The sequence below is a fragment of the Lissotriton vulgaris genome, chromosome 12 (genome assembly GCF_964263255.1).
Source record: "Lissotriton vulgaris chromosome 12, aLisVul1.2, whole genome shotgun sequence".
Lineage (NCBI taxonomy): Eukaryota > Metazoa > Chordata > Amphibia > Caudata > Salamandridae > Lissotriton > Lissotriton vulgaris.
The window spans coordinates 608,699,329-608,720,605 of NC_141700.1; the positions used below are offsets into that span (position 1 = coordinate 608,699,329).

At 44.5% G+C, this 21,277-nt stretch overlaps 1 protein-coding gene and 1 pseudogene across 2 annotated transcripts in view; one reads left to right on the forward strand and one right to left on the reverse strand.

The window, feature by feature from the left end:
• Window positions 1-3,465: 3,465 nt before the first annotated feature.
• Window positions 3,466-5,086, reverse strand: LOC147677840 (heterogeneous nuclear ribonucleoprotein K pseudogene; annotated as a pseudogene).
• A 480-nt stretch (window positions 5,087-5,566) lies between these two features.
• The window catches only part of DHX38 (DEAH-box helicase 38), a 1,070,683-nt gene continuing 1,054,972 nt past the window's right edge, over window positions 5,567-21,277 (forward strand). Inside the window, exon 1 of one of the 2 annotated variants that reach the window (XM_086945550.1) lies at window positions 5,567-6,181. The gene's annotated coding sequence lies outside the window, so the exon portion shown is untranslated. The remainder of the gene's footprint in view (window positions 6,182-21,277) is intronic. The other variant, XM_086945552.1, reaches the window with a different exon arrangement.

Sequence of the window (21,277 nt, forward strand, 5' to 3'; positions counted from 1 at the left end):
ATTATGCAAATATAAATTGAGCAGATAAAAAAAATTGCAGCACCTCAGGTTGGGAATCCCTGATTTATGCACTAAGGCTCTGAAATGTCACCCCTTTACACATGGCTACACCAACCCTACTTCAGTTTAGGAGAGGGCTGAAGTCACACCCCTTTTAAGAACACTAAATCATGATGCAGTAACAATCCTATTCTGCTCTTAGAAACCTAGTACCGATCCTATTGAGTTGCTAGTGTCTTTGTCCTGGACTATGTACAGCGCTGTTCTCCCTTTCTGCTAAGTACACGCTAACTTGATTGTGTTATTTGGGGCTAGGGTAATTTGCCAGAATGCAGATCACCAACTCCGTCATTTGTTGGCGTCTTTGAACCTGAGCTCTGAAGATATCGCGTTCTGTGTATCTTCATTGTAATCTTAAATCTGTGCACTAGTCCCAGTTTTTACCAATCTAATCCCTTCGTCCTGTCCCTTCTGTAGTCGTTGTTTGAGCCAGACTTTGATCAACCCATTCCTGCTCGTCGATTCCTGTGATCAAATCCCCTTTTATATACTTATGTGCCCTACCTAATGTAAGGGGGTCATTTAGTGTAAATCTTCAATACATAACTGCTTTATGTATGTTTTCAATCACAACCCCCCCATAGGATTACATTGTCGACAGACACCTGCCATTGTGTGAATATTATTAGCACATTGGTAGTAGACGCGATAAACCGGGTCTCATTCACGCCAAAACATCCACATTTGTCTCCTAACATTTACAAAGACCACCCACAATATCACCATGGGAGATCGCCTTGCCCTCGATGTTTTCTTCATTGTGAAGTTAGAAGAGGGTGACCGCATCATGTTACCTAGACTTTAGCCACATCGCACGACAGTTCACCTGAGATGATGGGGGGGGGGGGGGGGGGGGGGGGGGGGGATGTTGTTCGAGCAACTACTGGAGCAGCTATTCTGAGCCTAAACCCCAGTCCGAGTGAGTCCTGGAGGATAGGTAGTTACATATGATCCCCTGTACAAACAAAAAGCAGCTATTAGGGAGGCCTACATGTAGATTTCAAAAGCAGGATGAAAATATTAACTTGGTTTTGAGGAGGCGCTCAGCCTAATGTTTGTACCATGAAAGGCTGAAGGAATGCGTAACGAAACGCAGAACTGTGAACAACTGGACACAGGGGCGCAGACAAGAAATTCAGAGATTCGCGTTTTTTTTATTAGCACAGAGTTAACGAGTTCTCTCACTCCATACAGATGGGTAATGCAGAACTTGGAACCAGACCGAGGAAGCAATGAAGGAGATATGGATGTAGAGCTTCAGGTTCTCTTCAAAGCAGACGGCAAAACTCCAGGCAGTTGAAAATAATGATCACGAAGCAGGAAATTGTGATCCTGGGGCCAATGGGCACAAGGTTGGATTAAATCACTTAGTTATGGGGAAGAAGCCTGTTGAATTAAAAAAGGTTAACCAATGTCTTTAGAAATTTGCCAATGCACTGGTTTCGTTTGCTCGAAAACATGTTAGCTGTTCACACCAGTATGTGCTAGGAGGAAGACAATTTTATGCGACCTACCAGCTAGTAAGTAGCATGCTTTTAAAGATCATAGGCAGAGCATAGCGCCATGGTTTCCAACGTCAACATAGGAGTTACTGAAAAAAAGTGGCTCCCGCCTTAAAATGGGGTGGTTTAATTTACCATGATATGAGGCTGCGAGGGGAAAAGCAAAATGTTTTGGTACAAAACATGAACTTGATATAGGCGTTCGCACAAAAAGAAACCCGTGAATATGACCTACCCTAATAGTGGAGGCAAGTAAAGAAATGGTTTAAAATGTAGGCTGTAGACATACTTGGGGGTAAAAGTCGGGTTATTAGAGTATGCCTGATCGTGTGTGCGTGAGTGATGCTCAAACGTGTGATGTCACTTCCGTTATACCTGATTTTTTTTGACGTGACCATGCATTTTTGCCTGTAGTCTCACACTTTGTTCCTGTTACATGTACTTGTGTGAATATACAACGTTACCGTTATGTATTCATATACGCCGAGTAATAGTTTATTGTTCTGTGTAGAGAAGGGACAATGACTCACGAGTAGCAAAGCCTGCTGTGGGTCAATCTGCCTCAACATCGGGATAATAACATACATCTCTACATATGGTTTATGCCACACTATTATGCTCATTACAACACCTGGATAATATTATACATCTCTATACATGGTTTATGCCACACTATTATGCTCATTACAAACAGGTATGTAAGCCAACTGAAAGCACAATCTCACTGCACGGGTGCCGGTGTGAAACCGCATGTCATCTACGTCCAGAAGATGCAGGTCTGTTATGCTAAGTGATGGGTGGTTTGCCATCACGCTACAGTAATAAATGCAGAAATCTGCGTTTTACAGGACCATATTTATTTTTACAGACATGGCATACATGAGATATACGTAAAGAGATTGTTTGACCATTGAGTGCAAGTTGGAGGCACAAGTCATGGGGCGATGCACTGCGTGGGTCTTGATGTCCATGCCTCCTTAACAGTGGTAATAAATTGTATATAATCACACTCTGCACAACTACATATGTGGTTAATGCCACTTGATTTCTTTCATCTGCAAATATTTAACTACAAGCACGCAAGGGACCATTTGTCAGCGAAAATAAAAAACGGACTTATTAAACCATATTTGGAACAAGTGTTCAGAGTTCAGACATTTATCACTATAGGGCAAAGGTCAAAAACAAGACTTCTATCGTAACATGAGTCCGTCTTCTAGAGGGGATTATTAGTGCTACACAACATGGGCATATGCAAGGAGAATGTGCTGCGAGTTTGCTTAAACATAAGGGACAACAAAACATATACACCGCGTCTGCAAGCATAGATGAATAGCACAACCTTTATGTTCAGGAAAATGTCGACACCAATTCTAAAGCAAATGACGGGTAATGTACTTCAATCACATATATTGCTGCAGGGAAAATGGCCATACAACTTACTGTGGGGTTCGCAGTGGCTAGAAACCCATTTGTGGGGGGGCCTTATCCTGCATGTAAAAAAAAAATGTAGCAGGACCCTCGCACACTCAGAATCTGGTGCACCTTGTGTTTGTAAAAGTATAAATCATACCAAAAAAACGAGTTAGGGTAACTATTTTGCTGTTTTTCAAACCTATTGTGACATTTTGTAAATGACAGAGCCTTTCAAATATGTATTATTTAATATAAATATTACAGAACGGAGGGTTATCAATCCATTAGTGTACATAATGCCGATTTATTCAGATTCCAACGTCAGAAAATGAACGTGTATTCAAGTAATCACCGAGAAGAATAACTAGACACAGAGCTCACAACCTAATGCTGACTTACAGTATATAGGTATATACCGCCTAGCACTGCGTGTTATGCCAGACAAGCACGCGAATCATAAAATGCAGAACAGCAGCCACAGCAGCACTTTTTCATTCAAATGAAATTTATTTGTGAGAATAGAAAAACTAGTTTCGTTTTAAAGCAAACTGCCACAAATGTAAAAATGAACTAATATCAGTACAGCTCACTGGACAGTCTCCTTCCCCTGGTCACCTTAACTGCAGCAGGAAGTGTCCTGGTTTTAGAGCCACGGTACACATTAGAACCATCGAGCAATTGTCTCAATTCTTTAGAAATAAAACCCCCCCGTCACAAAAATCTTCAAAATACTGCTTCGCACTGTCCTGCAGGGAGTACACTGTGCAGTCCGTATCAGGTCGTGTGCCTATGATGGTAATCTCCCAAGCTTCATATCATTTAGTTTACTTTGATGAAATTCTGCATTTTTGAAGGAGTTGTTTTATCCTATGATCTCTCTCGCCTAGAGATTCATACAGAATTTTGTTAACGGTTACTCCTTTTATGATGGCAAGGCGATCCACATTACCATATAAACCACGTCCTGCGTATCCAGATGCACCCATCGTATGACATTTGCCAGATCGCCCAACTTCGTAGTATGAGAAGACATTGCGCCACATCCCTCAGGCCGCCCTCTTCAGTCACCATCTCTGGCAGCGTGAGATGGTGGGAGAGGGAGATCGCAGACTCTACTACCACCGAGGCCGAGAGGAAACGGGAGGCCCTCTGCGGGGACTCATGTCATAATAATCATCGTAGTCGTCGTAATCTCTTCTCGAAGAATACATGGGGCGCCCGCTTCGGCTTGGTGGCATGCGATCATATTCGCCCCTCCGTTGCACTGGGTAGCTCATTGGGCGTTCTTCATAGTCGTCGTACATCATTGCGAACCCCCCATAATCGTAAGAGTCGTCGTAGTAGTCTGGCTCGTAGGGCTGCGAGTGACCTTTGATTGGGGTCTCAGATATGAGGTCGAGGATGATTTTGACTCCCTCAATGACTCGCTCGCGTTTTCCACCAATTAAAACAACTCGATCGGTTGAGTGAGGGCAGCACTCTCGGAAAACCGTGAGTGTGGTCTGAGTGCTTTCTCTGAGCTCCTTTATTTTTGCCCCCTTGACTCCAATAATGCCTCCCACCAAGCTCTGGTGAATCAACAGCCTCAGTTCACAGTCGAGGTCGCTTCCTTTGTAGCCCTGGGGCTGTGTGTTGAAGGTAAACGTGGGGATGATTTTCTTTAAAATGTCTCCAATGGCGTCTTTGTCGGCGTTGATGCTCAGTATGCGGTCAGGCCCCTGGTACCCAGCCACGGAAATGTTGGCCTTGAAATCTGCCCGCAGCGCCGTGATATTCTTGCCGCCTTTTCCAATCACGGCGCCAGCATTCTTGCTCTGGAGGAGGATGCGCACGTCTATTTTTTCACCCGTGCCGCGGGATCTCTTTGGCGCCTGTTCTTCATTCTTTTCGGCCGCTGGGCGCTTGCCGTTAGTCTCCGCGCTGTTGAGTTCCACCTCGTGCTCGGTCTCACTCTCCATTTTGAACACTTCAGGTGTTTTTCGGCAAACGCGGCCTTCTGCAACGCACACAAACCAGCGCGGGATCGTGCGCTCTCGTCGAGGAACGAAGCAGGAACAGGAAGCCGCTCACGGAAAGTCAGACAAAGACCCAGGCCGGAGCGTTAGGATAGAAGAGAGACGACAACGCTAAGGATCATGGGATTTCGACCCGTTGCATACGCTATATTGGCAGCCATTTTAGAAAAACAACCCAGTTTTTTCATTCTACGAAAGCAATAATACTCACCGTGAAGTTTTAAATGGAAATATTGTCTAACCCAAACGTAGCTTGCATGGATATATGATTTATGAATACGTATAATTCCATTCGAAATTAAATTTAAGCAACTGTCCTCCCTGTGGAAATATATATATATTATTAAACAATCATAACATTTCTGTTTCATTTCTTCATTATCAATACTGTTGTTTAAGTGTACTTAAATAGCGCCTGCAAACCTAACGTACCCTTGCATAGTTTCAAGATGGCAGCCGCTTGTGTTGTCTTTTTGTAGATTGTGCTCACTAGGCCTTCTGGTGGGTCTTTTGAATCGATCAAATGGCGTCACATTTCGGTCCTCCATAGTTGTGTTCGCTGCACTGAAGGACAATAAAGTTTGTTGATAAAGGGTTCGCGGGGCATGGTGGGATGGCTGCGCGCAGTGTCTCAGGCCCCAGCCGGCCATACGGAAAGCTAGTAGTAAGCTTGACCCGGTAGTCAAGTCTTTAGTAGGGGCTGAAGAAAATAGGAGAGCCAGCGAGCGCTCAGGGCAAAGCTGGACGTAGGGAAGCAACAGCGAGCGGCTGCCGGCTTTGAAGCATGCGCTGCTAGGTATGAGGAGAATCTTGTGTGGATTAGTTGCAGGAGCTTCAGCATACCTGTCGTATTGTAAAGGCGAGGGGTTCGGTGATGCTGGTATAAATTGGGGCACCGATGTCTTGTTCGGTAACAGGGCAGTGGAGCCTTAATTGACGAATAAGCTGAAAAGAAATCAAGGAGTTTTGGACTTTTGCCATATGCACACCTGTCAACCTGTTGGCGCGTAAATGCGAGTGAAGTCTGAAACCGAGGAGAGCGACCCACTTATTGTGAACTAAGGACAACCGTTTTGGGAGGCTGATGTTGATTTGCAAAAGAGAGCGACTCTTTTAATGTCACCGGAGGCATGTTGCTTTTAGATGAATGATTGCCATTGAAAAGAGGGCGAGCCCCTCCAAATAAGGGTGAGTTGATGGGTGTGTATATCGGGAGGAGGGTAAGATAATGTTACATATGTAGGTGTAGTCAGTGTGTACTTGGTTCCTTAGGAAGTGGCGACACTGTACACCTGCAGTGTGACCAGTGAGAAGGCAAGTTCACTGCCCTGCTTGATGTCCCTGTACGTGACTATACCTAACATGACGAGGGGATTGTCATTATAAACCAGCAGCATGACTTGCTGGGGCTTGGTGACTGAATGACACCTGCTGAATGGTGAGATGGTCTTAAGTTTCTTTGTAGAGATCTCAAGCTTCATTCGGCACTTGCAAAATTGGCAGTTGGGTTGGTCACACTCTCTAATACCCTCCGCAAACTAGGTTAGAAATAGCAGTTGGGAATGTGTTAACCTTCTGCTCCTACCCTTCGATGATATACTTTCCATATTTAACATAAACGTCTACCTAAGTTACCAATTCAGTTTGTTTACTCCATGTGTACTTTTACGTGAAGTTTGTTTTTCTTTTAAATTAATTTTGACCATTTCCCCTGCTTAGTTTGATTATCCAGAGCAGTCACTATATTGATTTTGCATGATCTGGGGAAAAGAGTTTGGGTCCATTTGATCTAGGAGGGATAGACACATGCATTCAAGAATAATATATGGGGATTTGAGTGTGAACAACACGTAAATCACACGGTAAGGGCAGGTAATCCATATCCTCTTATTGCCCTGGTAAGAGTGTACAATCAGTATGTAACCTGGTTGCACACTCAAAATTCAAAATATCCTGGGACCGGTTTCAGGATAACGCCCCTCATCAGCCAGGCTAGCTGTGTATCCAGTGGCACAGCGAGCAAGGTACTTGCGCCTGGGCATACCCATCCCACTTAGAGCGGAAAGTGCTGCATCAACAAATGATGGATGGAATGCTGAAAGAATCAAACATCCACCCCCAGTCGAGATCTGGGTTAAATCCATCGTTTTTTTTGCTCACTATGCCAAACCAGTTTGGAGCCAGCCATATGCAAATCAGTCTTGGTCCTGCTCCCCATGGGAACAGTCCAGCCCAAACTGCCAAGCCGGTTCCTCCCTGGGATGGCGTAGCAAGCAAAAGATCAATGAATTTTACAGCAGGTCTCTTGACTGTGGGTGAATGTTTGATTCATTCAGCATTCCGTCCATTATTTGTTGCCACAGCATGTCCAGACGTGGGTCCCTTGCTCGCAGTGCCACTGGATTCAAGCTAGCATGGTTGATGAGGGGTGGTACCCCGAACCAGGTATCAGGATGCTTGATTCCGGTCCCGGGAGGGCTGTGCTTGGCAGTTTGGGCTGGACTGTTCCCATGAGGAACAGGGTCAGGCCTAATTTATATATGGCTGGGTCCAAACTGAGCTGGCGTATTGACCAAGAGAAAAATGGATTTTAACCCAGATCTCTTGACTGAGGGTGAATGTTTGATTCATTCAGCATTCTGCCCATTGTCTGTTGCTGCAGCGCTGAGAGATTTAGGGCATATCTTTGTCATTTTATAGCAATAAAGACTTTTTGGTATTGAAGATTGTAAGTACCAGGTTATGATGCATGACACACATCTTTTTTCATGATCTCGCTGGTCCAAGCTCTGCCAAATTGCCCCAGATTCGGATAGGAAGAAGGCTAGACTCCTTGACTAGTCAATCATGAAGCACACAAAACGGCACACATACTAGCTCGTATGGTTCTTGGTGTTCTAATTTGACAGCAAATTTGTGAATTTCATAGTAGGCTGATGTTCAATTTGGCAGACTAGGAATCAAACATTTCAGAGTTTATTTGTTTCAGGATTTGCTTCAAGTGATTGGTGTTACTGACCAATAATCGTGCTCTTGATTTAGCAGCCTCAGTTGTGGCCTTAACTGTGTCCTTTTCAGAAGATACACTTTGTGTATTTGCTGGGTGTCACTATGTATGTATACAGGTCTTCTTTTGCCTTTTCTTTTATGCCCCCCTCCCCGTATGGTCTTTACCTAGCATTTACATGTTTGAATGTTTTGTTCTCGACCATTTATTAAACCACCCAAGACTTAAATTGCCTTGTAGGTGAGTTCTTCCTTACTTGATTCATTACGAGTGACAGTGGTTCAGGTAGATGATTCAGAATACAATTTGATTGTTTTAGAACAGGTACCAATGTATGTTAAGTTTGGGGTATTTCTTATAAGATTGTTCATGCAGAGAAGGTAACGCGTTCCTCTTTTTTTTGAGAAATGGGTATTAATGTTTTAAGAACTTTGAGTTGATTACTGCTTGATACATACCTCATCTGCATCTCCTTATTTTTATTTTAGATCAGAAAAGCAGTACTGTTTAATGTGAAAATATTTTTTTTCATCAATATGGTCACTTGGTTATCTTTGATTTTGCTTAGTTTTTTTTTTAATGCTTTATTTCGATACATAAATCTCTTAAAAGCAGTACATACAATAAAAAATACATTCTTAAGGCCAAGAATAAAATACATTGTAATTTAAAAAGAGTAAAACAGTCAGAACTATTACAATAAATAGTTAAAAAAGAATTACATTGAAATGGAAAGCCTTTTTGAACGGATCACCCATGCCCATTTAAAAAATTTTGTAACACCACAGACAATGGGGGATGATGTATCAGTCAGTAAGATACGGAGGGCCACCAAATGCTGGCGTGTGCCTAAAAGTCTACACAATGGAATGAGCCAGCGCCTCCTTGGGGCACAATAGTCCGGGCATTCAAAAAGAATGTGTGCCACTGTCTCCACCCGTGTCGAACACAAAGCACAAAAGGGCGAGGACTGGGAAGATGATTTCCACCTGTACACCAGGTTGCCTAGAGGTAGGGTACCCACTCTGAGCTTAAAGTAGAGAGCCCTGTCCAGTGGGATAGAGATAAGGTCCAAATAAGGCTCATATGCAACCACATCTTTGATCCTTAGAAATGCTGCGGTCGAATTGCAGTGTCGAGGATTGCCAATGAGTTTGGAAGATACCCAATCCCAATAAAGTTTCTTCAGGGTGGCTTTGGGAGGAGCAGAACGAGTAGCCCAGGAGTCATCCAGACCCAGCTCCCCCAATAGACTCTTAACATCCCTTAGCCGCTTTATACGTTGCCTTCCCTCCATTGCAATCACCTCAGACAGGCCTGCTGCATATGAGGCTAGCTCGGGGACCCTCCACAAGCGAGCCCACAAGAGCAATGGCCGGAGTCGCGCCTGGTCCGCAATTGGTCTGCAGCCCAGGTCGAGATGTACCGGAACTGTGGGTGTGCTCAATGGGAGAGCCATAAGTTCTTTCAGGAATTTACTTTCCGCTTTGGCTAATACCTCAAAGTTTGAGGTGCCCCACAACTCCCCCCCCCCCCCCCCCCCCCCCCCCCCCCCATACAGGGCTGCAGTAACCCCTCTAGCTTTGTAGATGTCTATAACCGGGGAAATGCAATGTTTAGAGGATGAACGATGTTCCCTGAGTAGGGCGCCAGTCACCCTCTTGTGGCTGAGCAGCATCTTCTGAATGTGTAGGGTCCAGCTCATGGAATTGCTAAGGCGGATCCCCAAATAATCAAACTCGCAGACCCACTCTAAGGGAACAGTATTTAGAACCGGGGGGGGGGGTAGCTTTTTAGGAGGGTTCATGGTCAGGAATTTGGTCTTATCTACATTGATCATCAAACCCCTAAGAGAGCAGAACTCCTGGAAGCGGTTGAGGAGCTTTTGGAGACCCTGAGGTGTCTTTGCAATGAGAAGGGTGTCGTCGGCAAAGAGCAGGGTGGGGATCAGAGTGCCCGCCAGGGATGGAGCATCCGCTGGTTCTTTAAGCAGGTGCTCTACCACACCATTCACATACAATGAGAATAGTGTGGGAGCTAGCACACATCCCTGGCGGACGCCCCTGCACACCGGGATCCTATTGGTTTTCTCCCCATTCGTGCCCCACCGCACCTGTGCATAGTTGTCAGTATGAAGTTTAATCAAAAGCAACAGGATGTAGGGGGGAGGCCCAGCCCCTGCAAAACCCTCCAAAGCTCCTCCCTAGGTACTAGGTCAAAGGCAGTCTTCAGGTCAATGAAGGCCAAGTAAAGACTGCCCTTGCCCAGCACCACCACCTTCCAATACAGGAGCATCAGCCTAAAGGCCTGTTCGATCGTCCCAGTACCTGAACGGAATCCCACCTGAAAGTCAGACAGTATCTTGTGGTCATCAGCTCATTGGAGGACCCTCCCCAAAATCACCTTCCCAGCCACCTTTTGGGAAGAGTCAATGAGACTAATGGGCCTATAATTAGCGGGGTTGTCCCGACACCCCTTTTTGAATATTGGGACAACCTCTGCCCCCTTCCAGGAATCAGGTACTAATGCGCCCCTCACAATTGCATTTAATAGCGTAGCAACCAGTTGTCCCCATTCCTTGGGATCGGCTCGTAGCAAGTCACCAGGTATCCCATCCGGCCCAGCTGCTTTTAATGGGACCAGGGACTTAATTACGGCATCCACCTCCCTCACGGTAAAGCCATCAATGCCACTAACAGTTACATCAACCTCCAAGGAAAAAGACTCGCTAAGGACCCCTTCAGGTTGAGAATATAGGGCCTCGAAGTGGTTATACCAGATCTGGGCAGGGATGTTGCACGTAACCAGCGATACATCTGGCCTATTCCTAGTTCTAACCAAACTCCAAAAACCCCTTGCATCCTTTCCCTTGCTTGCTACCAAAAGGTCATCCCAAAACTTCTCCTCCCACTCCTTTTTCGCTGCCCTTAAGGTGTGAGAGTAGTCCTTCCTTGCTATCCTAATTGCTAGTTGGGACTTAGATTTAACTGCCCCTATCAAAGCTTTTTTCATGGACCTGCATTTTGTCGTGAACCATCCCTGACTATTCGTGGGTTTAATCCTGTTAGTCACACCAGAGGAACTACTAGGTAAGAGGAAAAGCTTACTCAGGGCCCTGGTTAGGTCACAAAAAATCTCTGCGTGGCCTCCTCAGGCACATGAGACAATGAGCCTAAATTGCTCTGATCTCCAGCCAGCAGTGCCTTTTTTGGCTGTGACTTTCTCAACAGATAAGACGAGCTTGGCCCACTTCAGTCGCCTCCCACAGTTAGATACAGTGGCCATCTGGGAGTTGGATACCGACAGTGGTTGTAACCCAGCCTTGCCCTTGAGCCACTTGTGGTAAATATAATTTACCGTGCAAGTTTTTCCATATAATTTCTGATAAGTAAAAGAATAGCTCAATCAAATGAGAGGCAGAGTCCGTGGTATCTGAGTCATACGGGCTTTAATTCGATGGCTCGAGCCACGGGACAAGTCAATAGGGTTTCAGGAAAATGACAAGACAATGTCAGGACAAGTCAACGTTATATTAACAGTGTACAATATATATAGTAAAACGGTACATTAGCATTGCATATAGGAGGCGTAACAAGTGAAAAGGAGAAGATAAGAACACATGTGCGTAGCAGGGGGCGTAAAAGAAGGCGTGTAATAGGCGTATACGGAGGCGTATAATGTGGACGTAAGGTAGACGTCACAGAAAGTGTCATAAGTGGGTGTATGCACAGAGGTAATCTGCAGAGTGAGCAGAAGTGCGAATGCGCGCGCAGCTAGCATGACGTGACATAGACGTGTAACTGGGGAGAACTTTAACACTAGTAGAGGAGACAGAAGTCTGGGATGTCAGAACGACCTGGACCTATAACATATCTGGTATCTTATGTTTGGAGGATGTATTATCTGGAGTAAAAGGTCTCTCGGGCAGAGGCTATACTATACTGAATGCTAGTGCGTGCATATGTGTCTACGTGTCTACGTGCGGGGCCATGGGCCTACTATGGCAACGGGAACTGTAAATTACTTGCATGGAGACAGGAAGACTTGCTCTTTGCTCTGCAGCCAGGGATATGTTTACCTAAATCACTAGACAGGAATGTATTTTCGAGGAGGCTGAACAGATAACTTGAAGGCAAAATACTGTCTTGGCAGGCAGACCAGGTTGAGCCAGGCACCACTTCGCTTGGCAGGAAGTAAGGCAGAGGTCAGGGATACGTGTCCATGCTGCAGCTTTCAGAAAAAAGAAAGCAGAAAGGGCTCGGAGGCAGAAATCAGGGCCTAGCTCGGCAGAGCCAGGAAAAACGTAAAAGTGTACCATGTAAAGACGTTGGCATGGCATGGTTAGGAACTGAATTATCGATCCATTCATGGTGGATCTGAAAGAGGACATGTTAACGCTGGACGCAAATGTATTTGCGTCTTCATATTCGGTCATGGAGGGAAAATACATGTACTTTAAGCACGTACATGGAGACGTTGGGGTACACGTTAGGGGACATACTTGACCATAAAAATTTCAATTACCTCATTCCCTCCTTGTCCCCTACGTTCCCTTCAAGATATATCAATCTTCATGAGTCCATCTATCTGTTCATATAACGTCAGTTGCTCATCTTTTTTCATTCGGGTACGAGAACGTGGACTTGGATGGGGAATACATGATGTGGCGCACAAGCCGCAAATCGCTGGCCCACATTGTAGACATAGACAACAACTGAATACTATGAGTAGGATTATTCCAAGGAATGATAGGACTTTCCATCCCCAGGCTGATATTACGCTCTAGAGCCAACCGGACCAGGTCCAGGTGCCTGGATTCTGGTGTATCTGACTGGCAATCTTGTGGAGCCGAGTTATGGCTCTATATACGGACGGTGCGTTATTAGGAATGAAAACGCAACAACTGGATCCGATGACTCTACAAGCCCCGCCCCTATCTGCCAAGATGACGTCAAGGACGAGACGATTTTGAAGGACAACGAGTCTCATAGCAGACTGTTCTTCTGTTAAGTTACCTAGGGCAAAAGTAGTTTCATTCACTACTGCTTCAAGGGTTCTGGTCAATCTGCGTATCAGTTTACTATTTGAAACAGTTCCTAAATAAGGAAAGAATCCTTTATTGAAATCTGTGTATTGTTCCCATGTGGTTTCAGTGTAATCGACAATCGGGAGTTCTCTCTTGGGTCTAACATGAATGAGATGAAAATTTCTATGATAGTCAGGTGGGGCTAGAAAAACAGGTGGCAGTAGGAATGCAATGTAACAGGTACCATCCCAGTCTAGAGGTAAACGTATATAAGCTGTATGGCCGCAAATGAAATAGGAATGTTGAGAAGCTTTGAATGTAGACTTGCCTTTATCACTGAACTCAATAATCGTATTACAATCGCTGTGTCCTAGATGTACTGAACCAGTCTTTCTAACACATAGGTCACCTTTCACTGGTAAAACTGTAATTGAGGGTAAGTTCGAATTTTCTGACTGAACATTCAAGATCATGAGGCTAAGTGTAAAATTACCTAATCCATATACTTCGTTTTCTAGATCGGTACCTGTCATTTGGGGAAGACCCTCCTTGTCTGGGAAACATGCCTTATTCATAACTGTATTCAAGTCTCCCCATATCCAATTACCTCGGGAAACTTTGGACTTACTGTCTAACGAGGACATTAATGTAAACCATGCACCACATGAACCATTATGTGTAAACGGGTAAGGAAAAAGAGGCAAGGCTCCCGTCATTTTCTGGTAGGGAGGGAGTCGGCCACATACCCAGCAATTAGTGGCATTGCTGGTCTGGTGTGAATGATGTAACATACGTATGAAAGAATTGTTACGCAGGGCAAGTCGATAAGAAAGTTTGTGCGGGGGCAGATCACTAAAGGTATGGTCTGCAGTGTCATTGAAAGAAGAATGTGCTTGTATAGGAAAATATACGTGTAACATATAGCTTAGGCATATAATCGTAAGACTCAGAAAAAACATGACAAGTAAAGTTACAATACAACGGCTTCGGAGATTCTTGCAATATTTCTGTTTCTTGATCTCCTGTCTATCTCTCTCACTATGTGGGTCTATCTTGTACATGTCAGGAACCTGTCTAACCGCTTCACCCGAGGGGGATTTAAACAATTAAACTGTCTGACTTACTAGACCTCATCTTTAATCTGTACTCCTGGGACGGAGTTTTCTCTACCAGGGGGAGTTTAGTATCAGTGGTTGGAATGCGGTAGTCCTGGGAAACAGTTTTTGGCGGAAGTCCATAACACTTTTTGACGTGGCTCGAATGGAGCCAGCCTTTTCTTCCTTCTAGCTTCACCGCAGTCCTCGTGGTCATCAAGACGATCTTAGGTTCCTTCCAGCGGGGCTCCAAAGGGCTCGACCGGTCAAAGTTGCGGACGTAGACAAAGTCCCCAGGGATGATCTTGTGTGGCTTCACTTCGGTATTGTCTGGAAAGGCTGCTGCGACCTGTGAACGACATGATTGTAGTGCAGACATCAAGGAAGCAAGGTAATCTGTCAGCATAGTACTGTCAACATCGGTTAATTTACGGGGCAGAGGCGTCCCCCACATATTCGGTGGTCTGCCAAAAACCACCTCATACGGGGATAGCCCTGTCCTAGAATAGGCTACCATTCGCATATAGAAGAGAGCGACTGGAAGGGCTACTATCCAGTCCACACCTTTTTCTGCACAGACCTTGGCAAGACGAGTTTTCAGAGTCTGATTGTGTCTCTCTACTAATCCAGCTGCTTCGGGATGCCGAACACAGTGGAACTTCCATTGGTAACCTAGCAAAAGGGAAACCTGCTTCATTAGCTCGGACGAGAATGGCTGTCCGTTATCTGAATACACGACACGAGGCAAACCAAACCTCGGGAAAAATTCGCGAACCAACTGCTTGGCAGTGGTCACGGCAGTGTAATCTGGGACTGGATATGCTTCTGTCCATCGGGAAAGTGCACATACAACTACGAGGACATACTTGAATCCTCGACAACGTTCCATCTGGATATAATCCATCTGGAGGACTTCAAAAGGGTGATCAGGAGGATGAAATCCACCTTGTTCTACGGGAATGCCTTTACCGGGGTTGAACTGACAACAGATCATGCAAGTACGCACTTTCTGTTTTGCTGCTGCTCGTAAATGCTTATTTTTTTTTTTTTTTTTTTTTTTTTTTTTTTTATAACGAAAGTTTATTTTACTGGCTTCATCCCTTGGTTCCCTGTTTTTTTTTTTTTTAATTTCAGATCTTTTTTATTGAGCAAAAAAAGAAAAGAAATGATAACGGCCATAAGGCATCAATAGAGTTACATTCGTATTGGAGAAACACCGTGGTCAAGCATGGATCAGTGCATATAAAACAAAACATACATACATACAAATAAATGATTAAATGAATAAATAAATGAACAAGGTAAACAATAAAATATGCCATCATTGCAATCTTTACAGTTGTGCACAGTTCCGTAGAGCTCTCCATCCAAGTCTATTCAAATAATACCAGTATACTTTGTCATCCCTGCACATTGTGTCTAAATCTGGTAAGCCCATATGGTCGGGATATAACCATTATAATTTGTGCATCGGGCAACCCCACATTTACTAAGTGTTGATCTCATTGGTGGTGTATCATGGTGGCTCAAAAGTAAAGGAGGCCTGGTCTAGAGAGGACCATAGTTTTTTGTTGGTAACCTGCCATGGTGATGAGTGAAGAGCGGGATTGTCAGTGCCCCTAATGCAGGCTAGCCATTCCCTCCAGGCATTAAAAGAGACCTCAGACGCTGATTTCCAATTACATAGGACTACCTTGCATGCTAGTGTTAGCAAGAGATCCAGGAGCTGACGGTCATGGTCCCCCTTTAGTAGTGGGTCTAAAGCCCCCAGGATAATGTAGATGAACTCCCTAGCAGGATGTATGTCAAACGTGTGCCCAATGTAGTCAAAGATTTTAGTCCAATATGTTTGGAGCATGGGGCAATCAAATAACATGTGTGGAAGGTCACCAATATCCGAGGAGCAGTTCCAGCAGGTCGGTGTGTCTCGTAGGCCAACCTTAAATAATCGTTGTGGGGTCCAGAAAGCCCTGTTGAGGATCATATATTTGGTCTGTGATAGTATCGGCGAGACCTTATGTGTGAGTGCTGATGCATGAATCTTGACCCAGTCTATGCTTATGCCAGTATTATTTGGTTCTGATTCCCATTTGGCTTCGTTACGCCTCATCGATTTGTTAGGTGTTGGTGCAAGAAGTTTATATATTTTTGAGACAAAATGTCCAGAGGATTGAAAGTGAGGGAGCATAGATTTTAGCCAAGGCATCGCTAGTTTGAACGTTCTGCTCGATAAGGCTGACTTTAGCTTCAGGAACGAGTAAAAGTCAATCGGTAATAGGGAGTGTCTAGCCTGCAGAGTTGAGAATGGCAGTGGCATGTTGTTTTCGTGTAGATCAGCAATTACATTAACACCTTTTTCAGACCAGTGGTCCCATATTATGGGCGATCCGCCAATTTTGATTGACGGGTTACGCCACAAGGAAGCAGATGAAGAATTATGGATCTGTAGACCAGTTTTGTGAGTGCGATCTAACCGCAAGAGAGCCCTCTTAGTATTGAGTATGATGTATTTAGAATTCGCAAGGTGTGAGAGATCCATTGTGAGTACAGCAGAGAGCGGGGCCTTTCCGACAATGGATTTCTCAATGTCGATCCATAAGGGCGTATAAACGGGGTTTTCGGTAAACCAGGAAGCTCCTTGTCTGCAGAGAAAGGCGGTTTGGTAGTCTCTGAAATTTGGTAGACCTAAGCCCCCTTTGAGCTTTGGCAATGGTTTGTGTGAACTTGCTTGATCTTGGGTGAGAACTGATAATGCAGTACCTTCGCGTTCTGTGACAAAAAGTGTAAAAGGCTTGCTGTAACATGGTGTCGCTAAAACAGGTGCTTGACATAGGGCTTTCTTCAAATCGTCAAAAGCTTGTGTATGTTCCTGAGTCCAAGGGAGGACAGTCGATGACGCTGCCTCCTGGGTTGTCAACTGTATAAGGGGCTTGGCTAGATATGCGTACTGAGGAATCCATTGTCTACAGTAGGAAGTGAGGCCTATGAAGGCCCGTACCTCCTTTTGTGTCTTGGGCTGTGGCATGTGTACAATTAACTGGATGCGGTCAGGTGTTAGCTGTCTCCCCCTCTTGGACAGCAAATGACCAAGGTAAACAACTTGCTGAACACAGAATTGCAGCTTCGTAGGAGACACTTTGTGTCCCTTGTCGGCTAGAAAATATAGGACTGTCAGAGATGCATGTTCACATTCTTGTTCACTTCGGGCGGTGATCAATAGATCATCGACGTACTGAAGTAGGGCAGTGTTAGCAGGCATGTGGATACTGTCAAGTTGTCTTTTCAATGCTTGGCTATAGATACTCGGACTTTCCGTGAACCCTTGAGGTGCACGTGCAAATTTAAAGCTTCGGCCATTTAAACTGAATCCGAAAAGGTACTGGCTTTCCGGATCAATAGGAACACTAAAGAAGGCATTCTTGAGATCGATTACAGTAAAGAACACCGCTTCAGAATCAATGGCAGTCAATAGGGATGAAATATCTGGGACCACAGGATACTGAGGGATGATACATTTGTTAAGCTCCCTAAGGTCAATCACTAGTCGGTAAACAGGAGGTGCATTTGGATCAGTACGTTTAAGAATCGGAATGATTGGAGAATTACAAATATTGGAGTCAGTTTCTACAACCACTCCTTGAGCAATAAGCTCGTCAATGATTTTCAATAAGGCTGCTACAGCCTCAGGTGGCAATTTGTATTGTCGGATTCTGGGCAGAACAACACCTTCTCTAAGGGTAACACGATATGGTGTAATATGCATACAACCTACATCAGTCGGACCATGTGCCCATAAATGCTGTGGTACATTCTGTAATCGGGGATCAAAATCTCTCAACACATAGTGACCCTTAAAGTCACGTAAAAACAATCTCACTCCTTCCGGAGAACAACAAATTACAGCTCCTAGAGCTTTCAGCGTTTTAATACCAAGCAGGTTTTCTGGACATGATTTCGTAAGCAATAAATCTGTAGTACGGGACAATGGACCAACTGCAAGGGGAACTGGTTTCGATACTTCATTAACAATCGGTTTTCCTGAAAATCCAAGGGAAACATTCTGTGAGCCTGAGAGGGGTGCCCCTGGAACCTCGTCATGACTAATGGTAGTTCTGCTTGCCCCTGTGTCAATCAAAAATTTTCTGTCTTTTCCTAATACCTGACTATGTACATAAGGACCCTCTTGATCTACAGGAATCTCGATGAGAGGCAAACCTACTTCCCTCTCTAGGCTGTTTCATGAATACTGTTGGTAATCTGGATACTCTGACTGTGCATACTGATACATCTGTTGTGTGACATGCTGTGCTGCGGCAATGGGCTGGGGCTGTGGTACCGCAACCGTCTGTTGTGGAATAGGCATAGGCTGTGCATTTTGCGGAGTAAGTTGCTGGACCTGATCCTGTCTAGGCGGACGTGGTCTTTCTTTTGTTTTACCTGTAGCTATATTGTGTTTCAGAACGGTACATTCATTTATGTAGTGGCCTGGCTGTTTACAATAGTTTACAGTTCCCTTTAACAGGAGCTGCCGAATGACTGGACTGTGTCGGACCCTTTCTCTGACCATCTGCTGGAACTGACTGGGCTACTAATACCTTCATTTTCGTGTCTTTCATACGTCTCTGTTCGTGATCATGTTCCTCTCTAATCCTGTTCTGGTGGTACTGTAACATTTGGGAAGGCGTATTTGCCTGCCACGTACTCTCAACTTTCAATACATGATTCTTAACCTGGGGTAAGGAGTTTTCGACCAATTTGGTCACAAAAAGATGTGGATATGACTCACTACTTGTTTTCAGGCCACTATTAATAATAAAACATTTCTCGAATCTCGAATAAAAATCACTAGTGTCTTCGTCTTGCTTCTGTTTACAGGCTGAAATTGCATCCCAATCCTCTTTCTTAACTGTTAGTAATCTGGGCAAGACTTGTACCAATAATCCTGGTAATGCTTTAGTTTTGTCCCCAAGACCTAAACCTGGGGTACGTGTCTTTTCCTCGTCTTCTAATTCAGCCCATACAATCTTTTTATCTCCCACCTCCCATTCTTTCTCTTTTAGTTTCTCGTAAATCCCTGCTGGCAACAATACTTTCAACATTTTAAGGATGTCTGAATACGTGTAATCTCCCATCAGTAACATATCTTTTAATTCACGGTGGAACCCTGCAGGGTCTTTATCGTGACTAGGTACTAGTTTCTTCATTTCCAATAATTCCATTTTAGTCAAAGGAGTGTATACAAATACGCGTTGAAACGTGTTATCTGGCTTCTGAATTGGATGTACTTCTCTTAAGGGATTCTGTCTGTCTAGGTGATATGGCTGTCTTACTGGGGGCGGGACTGGAACAAAATGTGGAGTTAAGAAAGTTCTGAATTTGTGACGTTCTAGAATCGTATTAATCAAATCAGTGCCTAGGCATCTCCATCTTTTCAGAAGTAAGTCGTCTAATAAATCATATAAGGGACCTGGATCAGAATGCTGATTTTCATATTGCGTAATGAGATGTTGGATCATATACGTGCCAACTAATCGTTGTTCGTCTGGGGAAAGACTTAAAAATGTTTGCGCTACTGCGTCATCATTGTATTCGTGGCTATCACCAGCCCACTGTACTGCGGACCGTGCCAGTTTCTGTTCATGCATTGTATGGAGTTCGTAGTAACCTAATCTTTCTTTCAGTATATTATCGGTCTGTTGGAATACTTGTTCAAGAGAACATAGTTCTGGAATGGGGGAAAGGAAACGTTTCTTGTTTTCTAGACGAATGGGTCTGTCAAAAGGATTACCTAAAGGGTACTGTTTAGGAGGTTTCGCTCTACCTACATACGCTATCGTATCTTGCTGCACTTCCGGACTTTCTAATTCTTCTTCTTCTGAGGATTCATTCTTATCTTACTCGGCTGTCCTTTCGGCATTCTGTCGGGTATGTATGGCTACTATTTCTTTACGGATTTTTCTAGACATGGCATCTATACATTTCTCTCTGTCATGCTTACAATCTGCAATATTCTGACTCCATTTAGTCAATACATCCATCTCTTCTTGAACAAAACCTGGTCGATCTCGTTCTCTTATCAAACCATTAATCAAGAATCGTAATATTAACCCTTGTGTCTCGACTTTCTGATATGCCATGGCTTCACGAATACATTCAGGGCCTTCTCCAGTTTGAATAAAATGATATATCCTTTCTAATTGTTCGGGCATCCCTGGTAGTGTAATCAAATAATCTGCAACACGTCGTAAACGTAACGAGGCTAACATCATAGTCCCAGTCTTGCCTGGTACGGGATCATATCTACAATCTGTAATATATTGTTTAAGCTTTTCAGAAGGGGTCGCTTTCGGGGTACGCTGTGTAGCTAATTCTCTCATTGTCAGTCGCTGTACTTGTGGCGGGGTTCGGTGGTGGCCTCCTTCGGCACCTCCCGAAGCGGAAGCATGAGCATAACCTGACTGTGGTGTAGCTGTTGATGTCATAGCAGGTAGAAGAGGTACATGCAACGGAGTTGGACTCTGTGTTGCAGTTGTGCCAAACGGATTATGCGGACCAGGATCAGGGGGAACAGTGGCAGGCGGACCTGTGGCGGGGGAAGTGACAACATGCACGGGAAATTGGTGACGTGGAGGGGTCGTGGCCTGGACTTGAACATGCTGTTGTGCATTGTTACCGGGTGGTACGGTTACATTGGTATATGCTGGAGCTACACCATCTAAATAGGAAGAAAGGAATATATCTGCTGCGGTCTGATGGAGTTTAGCCGGGACCAAGGGTGGCGGTAAATTACTTGGCATTTCCGGGTTGGCCTTAGACAGGCCCTCGGTCAGGAGAGGATACATGCCATTAACAAGTGCATTGCGTTGTCGATCTAATTGTTCTGCTTTAACTCGTTCAGCTTCTTCTATTAATTCTTTTTCTCGGTCTTTTTCTGAATCTTCCCTATGTTTCTCTGCTTTTCTGTATTCTTTCTCTGTCCTTCTATGCGATTCTTTACGCCACAATTCTATGGCATCTTTTTGGGACTGTCTGGATTTCTTTTTCCATAATGCTTCTTCTACTCTCATGATGCTTTCAGCATCCCATGTTCCTGAAACAGGCCATCTATATTTCTCGTCTAGGTGTTTAGTGTAATCGACCCATAAGTCTAAGTACAG